Below are 15,820 nucleotides of genomic sequence, written 5' to 3'. Positions count from 1 at the left end.
AACTCTATGGCCAACTAATCTTCGACAAAGCAGGAAAGAATGTGCAATGGAAAAAAGACAGCCTCTTCAATAAATGGTGCTGGGAAAAATGGACAGCCACATGCAGAAAAATAAAATTGGACCATTTCCTTACACCACACACAAAAATAGACTCAAAATGGATGAAGGACCTCAATGTGTGAAAGGAATCCATCAAAATCCTTGAGGAGAACACGGGCAGCAACCTCTTCGACCTCTGCCGCAGCAACATCTTCCTAGGAACAATGCAAAAGGCAAGGGAAGCAAGGGAAAAAATGAACTATTGGGATTTCATCAAGATCAAAAGCTTTTGCACAGCAAAGGAAACAGTTAACAAAATCAAAAGACAACTGACAGAATGGGAGAAGATATTTGCAAACGACATATCAGATAAAGGACTAGTGTCCAGAATCTATAAAGAACTTAGCAAACTCAACACCCAAAGAACAAATAATCCAATCAAGAAATGAGCAGAGGACATGAACAGACATTTCTGCAAAGAAGACATCCAGAAGGCCAACAGACACATGAAAGAGTGCTCCATATCACTCGGCATCAGGGAAATACAAATCAAAAACACAATGAGATACTACCTCACACCAGTCAGAATGGCTAAAATCAACAAGTCAGGAAATGACAGATGCTGGCGAGGATGCGGAGAAAGGGGAACCCTCCTACACTGTTGGTGGGAATGCAAGCTGGTGCAGCCACTCTGGAAAACAGCATGGAGGTTCCTCAAAATGTTGAAAATAGAACTGCCCTATGACCCAGCAATTGCACTCTTGGGTATTTACCCTAAAGATACAAACGTAGTGATCCAAAGAGGCACGTGCACCCGAATGTTTATAGCAGCAATGTCCACAATAGCCAAACTATGGAAAGAACCTAGATGTCCATCAACAGATGAATGGATCAAGAAGATGTGGTATATATACACAATGGAATACTATGCAGCCATCAAAAGAAATGAAATCTTGCCATTTGCGACAACATGGATGGAACTAGAGCATATCATGCTTAGCGAAATAAGTCAAGCAGAGAAAGACAACTATCATATGATCTCCCTGATATGAGGAAGTGGTGATGCAACATGGGGGCTTAAGTGGGTAGGAGAAGAATCAATGAAACAAGATGGGATTGGGAGGGAGACAAACCATAAGTGACTCTTAATCTCACAAAACAAACTGAGGGTTGCTGGGGGGAGGGGGTTTGGGAGAAGGGGGTGGGATTATGGACATTGGGAAGGGCATGTGCTTTGGTGAGTGCTGTGAAGTGTGTAAACCTGGTGATTCACAGACCTGTACCCCTGGGGATAAAAATATATGTTTATAAAAAATAAAAAATTAATAAAAAAATATATATATGAAATAATATTGTGCAATGTGAAATAATATTACATTTAATACCATTTTGTTAAAAAGTACAATGGACATCAACGACAGGCAAAACCTGGGTGCCTGGGAATATCAAAGGCTTCTTGAGGGAAGTGACTCTGAGATAAGATTTGTTTATTTCTGGGTAGAAAAGGTGAGGTGGATAACAGGAAGTGAAAGAAAAGTGGGCTAGCATAGTATGTTTGGGTAATAAAAACTGGAGCAGAGAGAATGAGGTATAGAGTGCCTGGAAACGACCAGGCAAGTGATAGGATGCAGCTTTCGAAAGGCCTTCTGTACCACCTGAGGGATTTCCAAGTAGGGTGTGTGTGTTTGTGTGTGTGTGTGTGTGTGTGTGTGTGTATCACGTATACTTTTGGCATTTATTAATTACTTACCTAATATTTTTTATTTTTTAATTTAAATTCAATTAGCATATAATGTGTTACTGATTTTAGAGGTAGAGGTCAGTGATTCATCAGTTTTATATAACACCCAGTGCTCATTACATCATAATATCCATCACCCGGTTACTCCCTCCTCGTCCCCTCCTCCAGCAACACTTGTTGTTTCCTATGATTAAGAGTCTTTTATGCTTTGTCTCCCTCTCTGATTTTGTGTTCTTTTATTTTTTCCTCTCTTCCTCTATAACACTCTGTTTTGTTTCTTAAATTCCACATTTGAGTGAGATCATATAGTTGTCTTTCTCTGATTGACTTATTTCACTTAGCATAGTACCCTCTAGTTCCATCCATGTTGTTGCAAATGGCAACATGCCTTTTTTTGATGGCTGAGTAGCATATATATATATATATATATATGCCACATCATCTTTATCCATTCATCTGTCAATGGACATTTGGACTCTTCCCATAGTTTAGCTATTGTAGAAATTTCTGCTATAAACATCGGGGTGCAGGTGCCCCTTCGTATCACTACATTTGTATCTTTGGGCTAAATACGTACTAGTGCAATTGCTAGGTCATACGGTACCTCTATTTTCAACTTTTTGAGGAACCTCCATACTGTTTTCTGAAGTAGCTGCTCCAACTTGTATTTCCACTAACAGAGTAGGAAGGTTCCCCTTTCTCTGCATCCTTGTCAACATCTGTCATTTCCTGACTTGTTAATTTTAGCCATTCTGACTGGTGTGAGGTAGTATCTCATTGAGGTTTTGATTTGTATTTCCCTGATGCTGAGTGATGTGGAGCATTTTTTCATATATCTGTTGTCCATTCATACGTCTTTGGAGAAATGTCTGTTCCTGTTCTCCCCATTTCTTTTCTTTTTTAATAATAATAATGCTGCTTTAATTATTTTTTTTTTTTTTTTCATAGTTTTTTATCATTATGTTCAATTATTTCTTGATTAGATTATTTCTTTTAGGTGTTGAGTTTGATATTTCTTTATAGATTTGGGGTACTAGCCCTTTATCTGATAAGACATTTGCGAATATCTTCTCCCATTTTACCGGTTGTCTTTTGGTTTTGTCGACTGTTTCCTTTTTTTCTGTGAAAAGCTTTTTATCTTGATGGAGTCCCATTTCTGCCTTTGTTTCCCTTGCCTTTGGAAATGTATCAAGCAAGAAGTTTCTGCAGCTGAGGTCAAAGAGGTTGCTGCCTGTGTTGTCCTCTAGAATTTTCATGGATTCCTGTCTCACATTTAGGTCTCCATTTTGAGTCTATTTTTGTGTATGGTGTAAGGAAATGGTCTAGTTTCATTCTGTTGCATGGGACTGTCTAATTTTCCCAACACCATTTGTTGAAGAGACTTCCCCCCCCCCCCCATTGGATATTCTTTCCTGCTTTGTCAAAAGATTTGGTTGATCATAAGAGTTGAGGTTCCATCCCTGGTTTTTCTATTCTGTTTCCTTGATCTTTGTGTTTATTTTTGTGCCCATACCATACTATCGAGATGATTACAGCTTTGTAATAGAGCTTGATCATTTTGGCTTTAATAAGTGGTATCCTAGAGGTGGGAGGTGGGGCATAAATATATAAATATATTTATTTTATTTGATAGGATGACCTTGAGGAGGAAAGTGGGAAAGTGATAGGATTCAATTTTTGTCTCAGGAAAAGTACTCCTAATGTGGATTGTGGCCGAATAGCTACTTTTGCCTTCAATATCCAAACACGATATACCTGGAATGGTATGACAGTTCAGTCACTTATGCATCTATTGGCATATATCCCCAGGAACTCTTATGGGAATATCTATTTATAATAATACCTGAAGTTCAAAACTTTTCTGTTTTGGAGTTTTATGGAATTTTTTTGTTTGCATTTTATCTAGAGTGCTTTGTCAATTCACCATTTTGAGTTACTTTTCACATTTTACATCTTATAGACCTTAAAGCATTCATGGTATAGTGTGTGATTCTATCTGTTAATCAAATTCATATCACCTGCCTGGAAGCTAGATTTTTCCTTCTCACATTCATTAGAGACATGCTTTTTTATTTCCCCTTCACAATGACTTCCAAGGAAATAGTTACTTTTTCAGTAAGCAATAATATATAAAAAAGTTGTACAGGTTTTTTTTAAAAATTTAGATGTTTCTATAGCAATCTTTTCACAAAGAAGCTCTTCTTTTTTTACCCTGAAACAAAATATGAGCAAAAGATATAAGGTACAGAAAATGAAGATGGCAATTCCTCACTTCCTTCACTGAGTGCTAAATTAAAATTATACATACATTTTATTGAGTGGACAGGAAGACTGTGTGAAGCAGTCATTGTATCCGAGATTCAGATTGGAACTAAAAACAAATTACCTCATTTGACATTTGTTGAGTATTTGATAAATGCAAGGAAAATAACAGTTCATTCCCTCCAGGAGCTTTCAGCCTAGGAAGACAAAGAAGAGAAAAACCTATTAATGCCTGGAAACTATTGTAATAAGTGAATGCACACAGTGGTAAGAGAACACTTGACCTGTGGACTTTAGAGAAAGTTTCATCTGGGAGGTGGTATTAGAACTATGTCTGGGCATGGGCACAGGGGTTTGTCAGGCAGAGCCTGAAAGGAAATTTCAGAAAATAGCATGTCAAACACCATGGATTAATGGAAATACATGTTAGGTTCAATAACACATAGGGTGTATTTGTGTGTGTGTATGTTGGCAGAAGGGAGCAGGTTCAAGGAGTCCCAGGCAAGGAATAAGAGATGAGAACAAAAAGGTAGTTCAGAACCATAGGTGATGTAAAGCCACTGCAGAGTTTAACATGAGGATGTACCTCATTTAGATTTATTCTAGGAAGGGTCATCTCATGCCCATGTAGGGGAGTGTATTAGGCAGAAATGAAACAAGGAACCAGACTTGACTAAAAATGAAATCTAAGGAATTGGCACTGAGATCAGTAAAAATTATGGGGATTTAAAAATCATTTCCAAGATGACTTTGGGTGACTGATTGAATAAGGTAATGTGGGAAAAGATGGAGTCAAGAACAATCTAGAGATAGTTCAAACAGTTGGATGGGCAATGTGTCCTAATCCAACACCAGGGAATAATACTGAGATGAGCGTGTCTGATGTTGTGAAAGGCATAGGATAAGAAAATCGTGGAGGTCACCTTTGCCAACCTCTTTTTCAGATCCCATAATCTATTCTACGACAGAGGGATTTATTTATTTATTTATTTATTTATTTAAAATTTTAAAGAAGATTTTTATTTATTTATTTCACAGAGAGATCGCAAGTAGGCAGAGCAGCAGGTAGAGAGAGGGGGAAGCAGTCTCCCACTGAGCAGAGAGTCCGATGTGAGGCTCGATCCCAGGACCCCGAGATCACGACCCAGGCTGAAGGCAGAGACTTAACCCTCTGAGCCATCCAGGTGCCCCAACAGAGGACATTTTTGAAACTCCGCAATTCGGGTTAACTTCAGTGAAGGTTACCTGCCTGGGAAACAGATATGGACAATCAGATTTATGTTCCACTTCACAGCTCATAAATTGATTTGTAAAATAACACATCAGAATGTAGATGACCTAGAAAGACCTCTAAAACAATATTGTAGGAATAATAATTGGTTAAAAAAAAAACAAACAAACAAACAAACAAAACAAAACTAAACTAAAAACACTGTGTCTTTTTTTCAGGAACATATAGTCTCAAAAATCAGAAAAATTTATAAAGTAACGACAACACAGTATACAGATTGTTTTCTCCTGTGAGTCAGGGGATTGGTTATTTGACTAGTTCATTGCCCTATTGCATTAATTAGCATTTTTTTGGTGATGAGTGGCAGCCACAAATGTACACATTTCCCAAAACCAAACAAATACCTGGAACACAGTGCATTTTCAATAACCACTTGTAGAAGGAATGAGTGTATGCACAAATGAGTGTATTAGTCCAGTTCTCTAGATGCTATCTGCAGACAATTGTCAATACCGTGTTCAGTTCTAAACACTGACTACATATCAGTTCAAACTACTATTAACTATTTTATCAATTTTATGTCAGTTTTAGCTAACATCAAGCTTGGATCTTCTTACCTTCTCCTCCTACCTGTTACCAATAACTTTATGTTGATCCAGTTGAACCTGGCTGGTTGGTGCCTTCTATCTGCCACTGACCTCCTTAGGAGAAAACAAAAAAAAAATAAAACTTTCAAGACTATCTCCTTACACATTTTTGGTTTGTTTTTTAATAAGCTACCTATTAGGGTTAAAAAAGCATATTTTTGGGTTCCTTGAGTGGACAGTGTAAAAATGGGTTTTTTTTTAAAGAATGGTAACTACAGGTGAGTTGCAGATGAATGTAGCTGACTGCAGACCTTCCAAACAATTTTCACTGCACGGTACATATTAAAAATAATGACATTAATACCATCAATGTCAATAAAAATATTTGAATGCTTAACATTATTGGCAAAATAGAATGTAATTTCTGGAGTCACTTCTATTTACATCTTGGTTTACATCATGAATTTTTTGTATGGCTTTTTTACAGGTTACTTACTACCTCATGGTTTTCATTTTTTCCTTTGAGTAATTGCAATAGGACATGTCCTTTTTAGGGCTGTTATGAGGATTGAATGCAAAAGTATTGTGTAGAATGCCTCACACAAGGTAGAATGGAGCAGACCCTCCGTGGATATTGTTCCCTATTGAAAGATTATTTCTACTACTATAGAAATCTGAAGCCAAATGATGATTTTCTTTCTCTTATTTCTTTCTTCTGGTAGTATTTAGCAGTGGTCTTCATTTTCTTTCTGTCCTAACTTGAATGGAGCTTAAGAAGTTTTGTCACTGTTTTCAGTCTTCTGAATAGCATACATTGCCACACATTTGCATACCATTTTTCCTTAGGTTTCCATCTTGTGTATTTCTGACTTATATCCTTTGATGACATATTCTCATTACAGGGGTATGTATGTATTTGTGTGCATATATGTGCATATTAGGTAAAAGTTTTTCTTTTTTTTTTCTCTATTCTTTTTAAAGATTTTATTTATTTATTTGACAGACAGAAATTACAAGTAGGCAGAGAGGCAGGGAGGCAGGCGGGGCAGGGGGAGGGGAAGCTGGCTCTCCGCTGAGCAGAGAGTCCAATGCGGGACTCCATCCCAGGACCATGGGATCATGACCTGAGCTGAAGGCAGAGGCTTTAACCCTGAGCCACCCAGGTGACCCATTTTCTCTATTCTTTTTAAATAGCTTTGTTGAGGTATAATTGATATACACATAATTGCACACATATAATGTACAAAATTTGATTAAACCATTTCCACAGTCAAGGTAACGGACACATCTATCACCTTTCTAAGTTTCCTTGTGACTGCACCCTTTTTGGTGGAACGAACATTTAACATGGTATCCATCCTCTGAATTTTTCAAGTGCATTGTACCATATTGTGACTGTGGGCATTATGCCATACAGCAGATACCTCGACTTAATTCAGTCTGTGTAGCTGAAACTTTATTCCCACCCACTGATCAGCAGTTCCTCACTTCTCCCTCCATCCCCCCAGCCTGGTAACCATGTTGAAGTCTCTGCTTCTGTGAATTTAACTACATTTAATACCTCATATAAGTGGAATCAACTAGTATTTGTCTTTCTGTGACTGACTTATTTCACTTGCCATAATGCCCTTAAGATTCATCCATGTCCTTTGCTGTGAAGAAGTTACAGTAACTAAAAATGTATGACACTGGCATAAAGGCAGACATAGAGAGAAAGGGAACAGAATAGAGAGGACAGAATGAAACCCACACACAATTAGTTGGTGTTCAAAAAGGGAGCAAGAACTCATGATGGGAAAAAGTTAGTCCATTCAACAATTGATGTTGGGAAAACTAGATATCCACATCCAAAAGAATCAAAGTAGATCCCTAGCTGCACTATACACAAAAATAAACTCAAAATGCATGAAAGTCCTAAAAGAAATCATAGGGGAAAACTTCTTGGCAATGGTCTTGACAGTGATTTCTTACATATGACATGGAAAACATAAGCAACAAAAGCAAAAATATACAAGTGGGATGAAAAGTAAAAGGCTTTCTTTAAATGACACTCGTTTTACTCAAGAGTATGAGCTTTAGGCATTATTTTTTTAAATTATTTATTTATTTAACAGACAGAGATCACAAGTAGGCAGAGAGGTAGGCAGAGAGAGAAGAAGGGAAGCAGGCTCCCTGCTGAGCAGAGAGCCCGATGCAAGGCTTGATCCCAGGACCCCAGGATCATGACCTGAGCCGAAGACAGAGGCTTTAACCCACTGAGTCAACCAGGTGCCCCAGAGCTTTAGATATTATTAACAGAGTATTTCTTAACAGATTTCTCATTCTTTGTATTGCTTACTATTCTTTTAGGATGCTAAGTCCCACTAAGTGACTGATACTGCATTGCTGTCTTCTTTTCACTAATGACTCTTATTCAATGGACGACACTTTTTGTCGAGGGTCTTAGCATGTCTACCTCCCTGACCCATTATTACCTAGTGATGGATTTAAATCTGGAATGGTACTACTTCATAAAGCTGCTTATTCATTTTGAGAAATAAATTGGTAATGATTTAAAAAAAAAACTTCCTGTATTTAAATGAATGAGGTTTTCAGTAGCTTTAATGACTGCTGATATGTCCTTAATTATTATTTTCCTGTGTGTTAACTTTAAAATTTATATTATAAAACCCCTCTCTTCTCCTTTATTTTCTTTTAGTGAAGGAAACTTGAAATATTTGTCATTAATTGTACAGATAGTGTCACAGTCATACATTTACTCAGAAAGTTTTTTTTTTTTTTAATCTTTCAGTACATGTCAGAAACTCTTCTAGAGTTAGAAAAAACAGTGAGGAATAAGGCAGATAATATCTCTCTTACTTTGGGGCTTATATTAGGGTATATATTTCAAGTAGAGATAAGTGCTCTGAAGTTGTATAGCCAGGTTATCTGATACAGGATAATCAGTGGGACCCATTGTCTTGGTGGGTTTCTCTTTGTTACAATATTTGAACTGAATTCTAAATAATGAGAAGGAAGCAGCCATATGACAATTTGGATGGAGCATAAGTGTTTTCAGGAAGAACTGAAAACAAAATTAAAGGCCCTGGAATTGCAACACTTATAGTGTGTTTTAGGAATACCTTTTTAACTAAAGAGTAGTTGACCAAAAGGTAGTTTGAAGTCAATGAGTTCAGAGAGGTGGAAAAGATTTCATCATATAGGACCTTACAGGCCATAGGGGGAAAAACAAAACAAAACAAAACCAAAACAAAACATTTTGACTTATATCAAGTATAAAATGAAATACTAGAGAATTTTAAACAGTCTTACGGTATAATCAGATATGCATTAACAGAATGATTATACCCATATGTGAAGAATTTATAATGGGTAAGTTGCAGAAGCAATTGGTCCAACTTGGTGACATCTGTAATATTCCAGTGAGAAGGACAGTAACTTGGGCTATGTTAGCAAAAGTAAAGATGGGGAGAACTGACCATATTCTAGAGAAAGACTTGATAGTCACTACTGAAGGTACAGGGAGATGTTTTATGTATAGATATGAATCAATGATTTCTACTAAGTTTGGGGGCTGAGCAAATAAATGGTACCATTTACTGTGATAGAGAAGATGTGTAACATTTGAGAAAGTACCCTGCAAGAGAGCTCAGAAGATTGAAATTATGGTTATTTTCTCTTAAAAGATAGTGTGTGCTAAAAAAAATATCACAAAACACACTGATCATGTGAATTCATTTAGGTAGTTGTAGAGTCTACTTCCAACCCTAAAGCCTTATAATATGATGAAAATTAAATAAATTAAAAACTCCTATATCTTTCTGCTTCAAAAGCTCTAAATATATTTTTATAGGGGCACCTGGGTGGCTCAGTGGGTTAAAACCTCTGCCTTCAGCTCAGGTCATGATCCCAGGATCCTGGGATCGAGCTCTGGCATCAGGCTCTCTGCTTAGCCTGCCTCTCTGCCTATTTGTGATCTCTGTCTGTCAAATAAATAAGTAAAATCTTTAAAAAATATTTTTTTCATATAATTATCTGATTCTTAGAAATTTTAGAAAATGCTTTTTATGATATCCCAATATATGAGGTTTGTACTTTCAAAAATATTATTATGTATTCATACAGAGTGCCAAAATGAACAATACATCTTTTTGATTATTATAATACTAATGAAGGAAATTATACAGTGTTCTACATTTTCATGCCAAAATGAAAATTTTGCTTGTTATATTTATATATATTTTGATTAATGAAAATATGGGCTTTATATTTCATGTCAGTTTTATTAGTGAAACAGTGTTAAATTTGATACTTGAAAGATGCACAAGCACATACATGTGGAATCATGTGTAAAGCTACACACACAAACACACAGAGTTCAAGGAAGACTGTTTTATCTGGAATAGTCTAAAATATCATATATTTTTTTCATGTATTCTAATGTGGATTCTAACTTTTAAAAAATTATACTGAAATGTTTCTATTAAATATCTCTTAAATAAATCAAGGTATGAGAAAAGTTTATATTCCCTCTACATCCTTATTTCATTAAGGGCAATAGCTTAAAGAGACCTTTTGTATTGTTATAGCTTCCTCAAGATCTCCCTGATATTTCCATCAATTTCCCCAAATTGATAGTGAAATCACTTTGTACTGTACTCTATTTCCCTCTGTCTGTTTTCTCACTCCATGAGTCAGAAAACTGCATCCTGCCTGGTGTTTATTGTCTGTGCACAGTTCCCCCTTCTGGGAGGCTTGTCACTGTCCTTGGTACTGAAATTTCAGCCATCAAAATGATTCCACTAAAGCATAAGTAGGATCTGAAGATAAAAAGTAGAGTCTTATTTTCTCAAATAATGAACAATATTTAAGAAAAAACTATATTTTTTTTTATGTGAGGGTTGATTCCATCCTCATGAATTTTAAAAAGTAATAATGTTTCTTTTTCTGCTTATACCATAGTAGCCCTGCAGGCTAGGCCCCAATTTCTCTCACTCTTCAATGGTATCAATATTACAGAAGATTCCTACACACTTTGGAGCAAATTCCACTTTCATTATTTGTTAGAAAACTAGTTTATAGATTCACGATAAATGAATTACATTTTAAAAATCACAGTAACAGTTGGCTTAGGGAGTGATTTAGAATTTTTTTTAATCTGTCTTATCTCATCTTGGCTTGTGGTTAAGCCTGATGCTCTATAATTATATTCTTATAGATACTGAATGTGGTTATATTAGTTATGTCCCTTTGAGACTGGGGGATGACTTAAAGGAAGAAGAAAACCAAATTGACTGTCAGTAAGTTGGGAAATTATGCTATCCCTCTACAGTCAAAAGTCATACAGAAGACACACACTGTGATATATATAGAGCCTTCCTCAGAGTTGCAAACTCACAGCACACTAGAAAACTTTTATCCTGGGAGAGTATTAAACTTTATTCCCCAACCCCCCGCCATTTTCAGTCCTCTTCCAGTGTTAACACCATCTTCAACATATGGCTGGTGTCTTGGCAGAAACTTTAATAATAGGACAAGACAAATCAATTTGCCACTGCAGTATTCACATCTTACTCTAAACACCTACTTGACCTCAAATAAACGAAAGGGTCTGGAGTTTCCCTGAAGATATCTCTGCAGTGAATAAACATAATTCCTAAATAATTGAACAGTGCACAATATTTTAATGCAGTAAGAGAAAAATCTTTCCCGAGCAGGTGATCTTGCTTAATGTAAGATTTAAGTCAAAGGGAGATAGTCTTACTTTAGATAAAAAAACGCTGAAAACTGAAATATCCCCACTCCTAGGCCACACAGGCTTGTGATATTTTTTGCTTAATTGGATGGTCCATAATATGCAACTCAGCAAATTAAAAATATCATGGCATAAAAGGATATCAAAATTACATGGAATTCTAATAAAAATTACAACAGCATTGGTTTTTCAATTAGAAGACTGATAAAAATCCCTAATAATATAATTATGCAAAAGAAATACATAGGTGACTTTCATTACTTTCTCAAACCAATGATGTAGAATATTGGGTGATTAATTTATAAGTATAGCATATTCAAGTCAGGCACCTTGGATCTGTATTACTTAAGCACCAGTAAGTATGAATTTGCTAGGAACTATAGTTGTCAAAGCAGAGTGAGTCAAAACTCACACGTTATAATGAGAGGAGCAGGGTAGACTTCTCTCTTCTTGAAGTCCAAGAGAAGTTAAATATTTTTAAAAACTTACTTGTAGATAAACTAGAAGGTCACTGGGAAAAGTTAAAAAACATCACCTTGTATATTATTTATTTATTACCAACAGTGATGAAGGCAGAATTCTTGCCTTCATGGTTCTTACATTCTGACAGTGGAATCAGATCAGAAATAAGTAATATAACGTGTTGTTCTTGGTGAATAGCACATTCAAAGGTCTTAAGACAGAGGGGAGCATGTCAGACAAAAGAAATGATAGCAGAACAACATAGCTAGATGAGGAAGGGAGTGGGGCCATAGCACAAGTTGAGACTGAAATGGTAGGTGAGAACCAGACCATGCAAGGACTTTTAATGGTATTAGCACTATCTCTAAGGATAGGATCTAGGGCTCTGAATTTATAACAAATAATCTGTGTCTTATCTATATTAAGTTATTAATTTATGTTTGAGGGGACTGGCCTATGGACGATCCTTAGTGACTACCTTAAAAAACCCAAACCTTGGCCTTGTGGATAACCCATCAATGTGAGATACAATGAGTCAAGGATGGAAGTGGATGCCCACACTTGAAACATCAGGGAATTTCCACAGCAATCCATACATGAAACTGAACCAAATTAAACAAAACTGGAAGTGTGCTATAGATCTGCAGTTTACAGGATTTAATACCCAAGTTCCACAAATTTTAGAAGAGTTAAAAACGAAAAAAGAAGAAAGAAAAGAAAGTTGAAAAGAGTTGAAGAAGGAAAAGCTAGGGTGATAGAGGAGTGATGTCCTCCTGACTTAATATGAAGAAGGCAAAAGGATAAAACTTGAGTACAAGGCCCAAATTGATAACGACTTTTTCACTTCTGCTTTGCTACCAGGTCACATGTGCCTTTAACCTCTCAGAGTGATAGGGCATCTGGATCAAAATGCATAAACATTATGGAATGAATGATTTGTTTTTAATGCTCAAGGCCATAAACAGCCTAGAGTCTGCTTCAGGTAACTTAAGATAATTTTTAAATTGCCTTATAAATGTTTAGTGTGCTTATTACCTCATTGAACATATAAAAATTCACCACTGAGAGAGATTTAGAATGGGAAAATGTAATACAATTCCGAATTAGTAATTGGAAAAAAAATCGATATCCCAGCTATTGATCTGTTCTGCAGATACTTTTCACAACAACCATCCCTGTAGCAGAAAAATGTGTCTCCTGATATTAGCTGTCTTGCTTAGTAGATTGATGTACTTTTATCAGCTTCTGAATGTGTCATAATCTGGACGAATGAAAAAGCAGAATTCAAAACTGGGATTTCTTAGTGTCAGCCCAATATCTCGTTTCCCTGAGCCAGAGGTGGAGGGGAAACAGCTATTGAGCGACCTTCATGCTGGGCTGGATAAAACAGTTGGTAGGAATCAGGGTCACGAGAACCATAAAGGAGTCAATTCACTTTCATCTTCTCTTGAGTTTGCTATGTGTGGTGTTTTCTGTAAGATTTATACAAAGCAACAAGTAGGAGGGAAATGGAACTCTGAGATCCTGTAGGTAGGAGGACAGACAAAGATTAGCTCTAGGTTCCCACAGCTAATCAAAGGGAGAGAATAAGGATGTGGGTATGTCCTCCTGTGTCCTTTAGAAAAGGAGCCTCTAGCACGATGAAGCCCTGTTAGTATCCTTTAGGAAGAGCTGGCTGACTGCTGAGAGAGAAGAAAGAGCTCTACTGCCAACTTCTTTATTCCTTGTGCAGAGAGAAGCAGAGGGAGGCGGATAACACCTGAGTAACCTGCTTCAGAGAGTAAATAAAAATTAAATGAAGGAATAACAAAAGAAAGAGGGAATTCAAGTAAGAAAGTGGAAGGGGAAGGGCAGAGAATGCTTATTGGGACCTTAGCAAAAATAGAGATGTGTGAGTGGGCAGTGGTCATCCCAAAATGAAGAGTAGTCCCAAAGACTGGAAGAGAGGTAAATGGAAAACTCCAGCGTAAGGAAGAAAATATCTTAAAAATAGCAGGTAGGCGGAAGCACAGCTCTCCTTTTTGAAAGTTAGTCTTTTAAAGTTCATCTAGTTGCACAAAGAGAAGTGAAGGGGAGCCTTGGCATTAATTGATGCTGTGACAAGGTCACTCCTGGAGCAGGTAGATACTGGAATGAATACATATGTATCAGGAGAAAAGTTGGTTAAAAAAAAAAGAAGAAGAAGAAGAAGAAGAAGAAAGAAAGAAAGAAAGAAAGAAATGAAAAGAATTTGGCTATTGTCTTGTTTCTAGGGAGGGAACTGATTACCTGGAATTTTATATAGCATGTAATATGTTGCTATATTGGAGGGCCACCTTCAGGAAGAGAATTTCCCGATGTTCTAGGTGAGTGTGATTTACCAGCCCAGAGTTAACAGCTGATACAAAATTCCTGGATACCTACTTGTGGATAGATGAAACTTGTGTAATATTTGAAGTGTTTTTCATTGTAGTATTTCCTCTCATAGGAGAGGAAATTAGATCTCTCATAGATGATAAGGTAGGAGTAATGTGTAAATAAATAAATTTAAAGACTCTGTAAAATAATTAACAAAACCAATAGGGGAAAAATCTAATTTGGTCAGTGATTATTGAAGTTACTTAATTCAAATGTGAATGTTGAGAGGAAAAAACAAAAAAGAGGGTAAACTCTGTATTTGGTTCTGTCACAGAAGTAACTTCTTTACCATAAATGTTCATGTTTTTTCTCATTTAAAACACTTTGAGGGCGCCTGGGTGGCTCAGTGGGTTAAGCCACTGTCTTCGGCTCAGGTCATGATCTCAGGGTCCTGGGATCAAGTCCCGCATCGGGCTCTCTGCTCAGCAGGGAGCCTGTTTCCTCCTCTTTCTCTCTCTGCCCACCTCTCTGCCTACTTGTGATCTCTCTCTGTCAAATAAATAAATAAATAATCTTAAAAAAAAACAACACTTTGATAGCCTTCAGGTTTTAGCTTAAGTTCATTTTATCATCAATTTCTATCATTTTCAAGCCACATTTTCCTTCCTCATATTTTTAGTTAAGTTCTCTTTTCTGCTTTCACTGTCCCTGTAATTCTCCCAACATAAAACTGCTCACGCTAGATTATAATTGACCATTTATTTGCTTATGATAACAACTTGACTGAGGGCCATAGCTCTGGCTATCTATAGGACTGGGCATAGTGAAAAACACATAGAAGACACACAGAAAATAATGACTAGAAGTAGCTGATATTAATAGGAGCTAATTATATGTTAGATATTGTTATAAGGGGTTTAAAAACACTAAATTGCTCAATATGCAGAACTCTAAAATGTAGGTACTATATTTATCCCCATTTTAGAGATGAGTAAACTGGAGCTTTGTAACCTCTCTAGAGTCTTGCTATTTGTAAGTGGCAAAGCTGGGAGTCAAACTCAAGGGGTCTTTTTCCAGACCTGTGCTCACAACTGTTGTTCTGTCTCTCAAATTGAGGAAACCAAAGGCTGACCATCTAGCACTTACCATGTTATATTGGTATCATTTTATCATCTCTAGCCATAGAAACTCCTAAGGATCAAAACATCTATTCATGTGTCTTGTGCCATTGTGGCACAATATCCAGTTCATGGTTTGAGTTCTTGAACTCAAAGGTAGAGCAATTCTGTAAACTCTTATCTAGGAGGTTTGATGCAGAAAAGTGCTTTGAATTCATGTGTTCTGTATGGGGTTGCTTCTATAGGCATAGTTCTTGGGAATAATTAGGATATTAAATAAAACTAATA

General features: G+C 36.6%; 1 protein-coding gene across 1 annotated transcript in view; it reads left to right on the top strand.

The window, feature by feature from the left end:
• The window catches only part of LUZP2 (leucine zipper protein 2), a 500,071-nt gene that overhangs the window by 310,412 nt on the left and 173,839 nt on the right, over positions 1-15,820 (top strand). The window lies entirely within an intron of this gene.

This window comes from Mustela putorius, unplaced genomic scaffold, assembly GCF_011764305.1.
Source record: "Mustela putorius furo isolate JIRA1106 unplaced genomic scaffold, ASM1176430v1.1 tig00003859_pilon_pilon_pilon, whole genome shotgun sequence".
Classification (NCBI taxonomy): Eukaryota; Metazoa; Chordata; class Mammalia; order Carnivora; family Mustelidae; genus Mustela; species Mustela putorius.
This window is presented reverse-complemented; position numbering and strand designations above follow the sequence as displayed.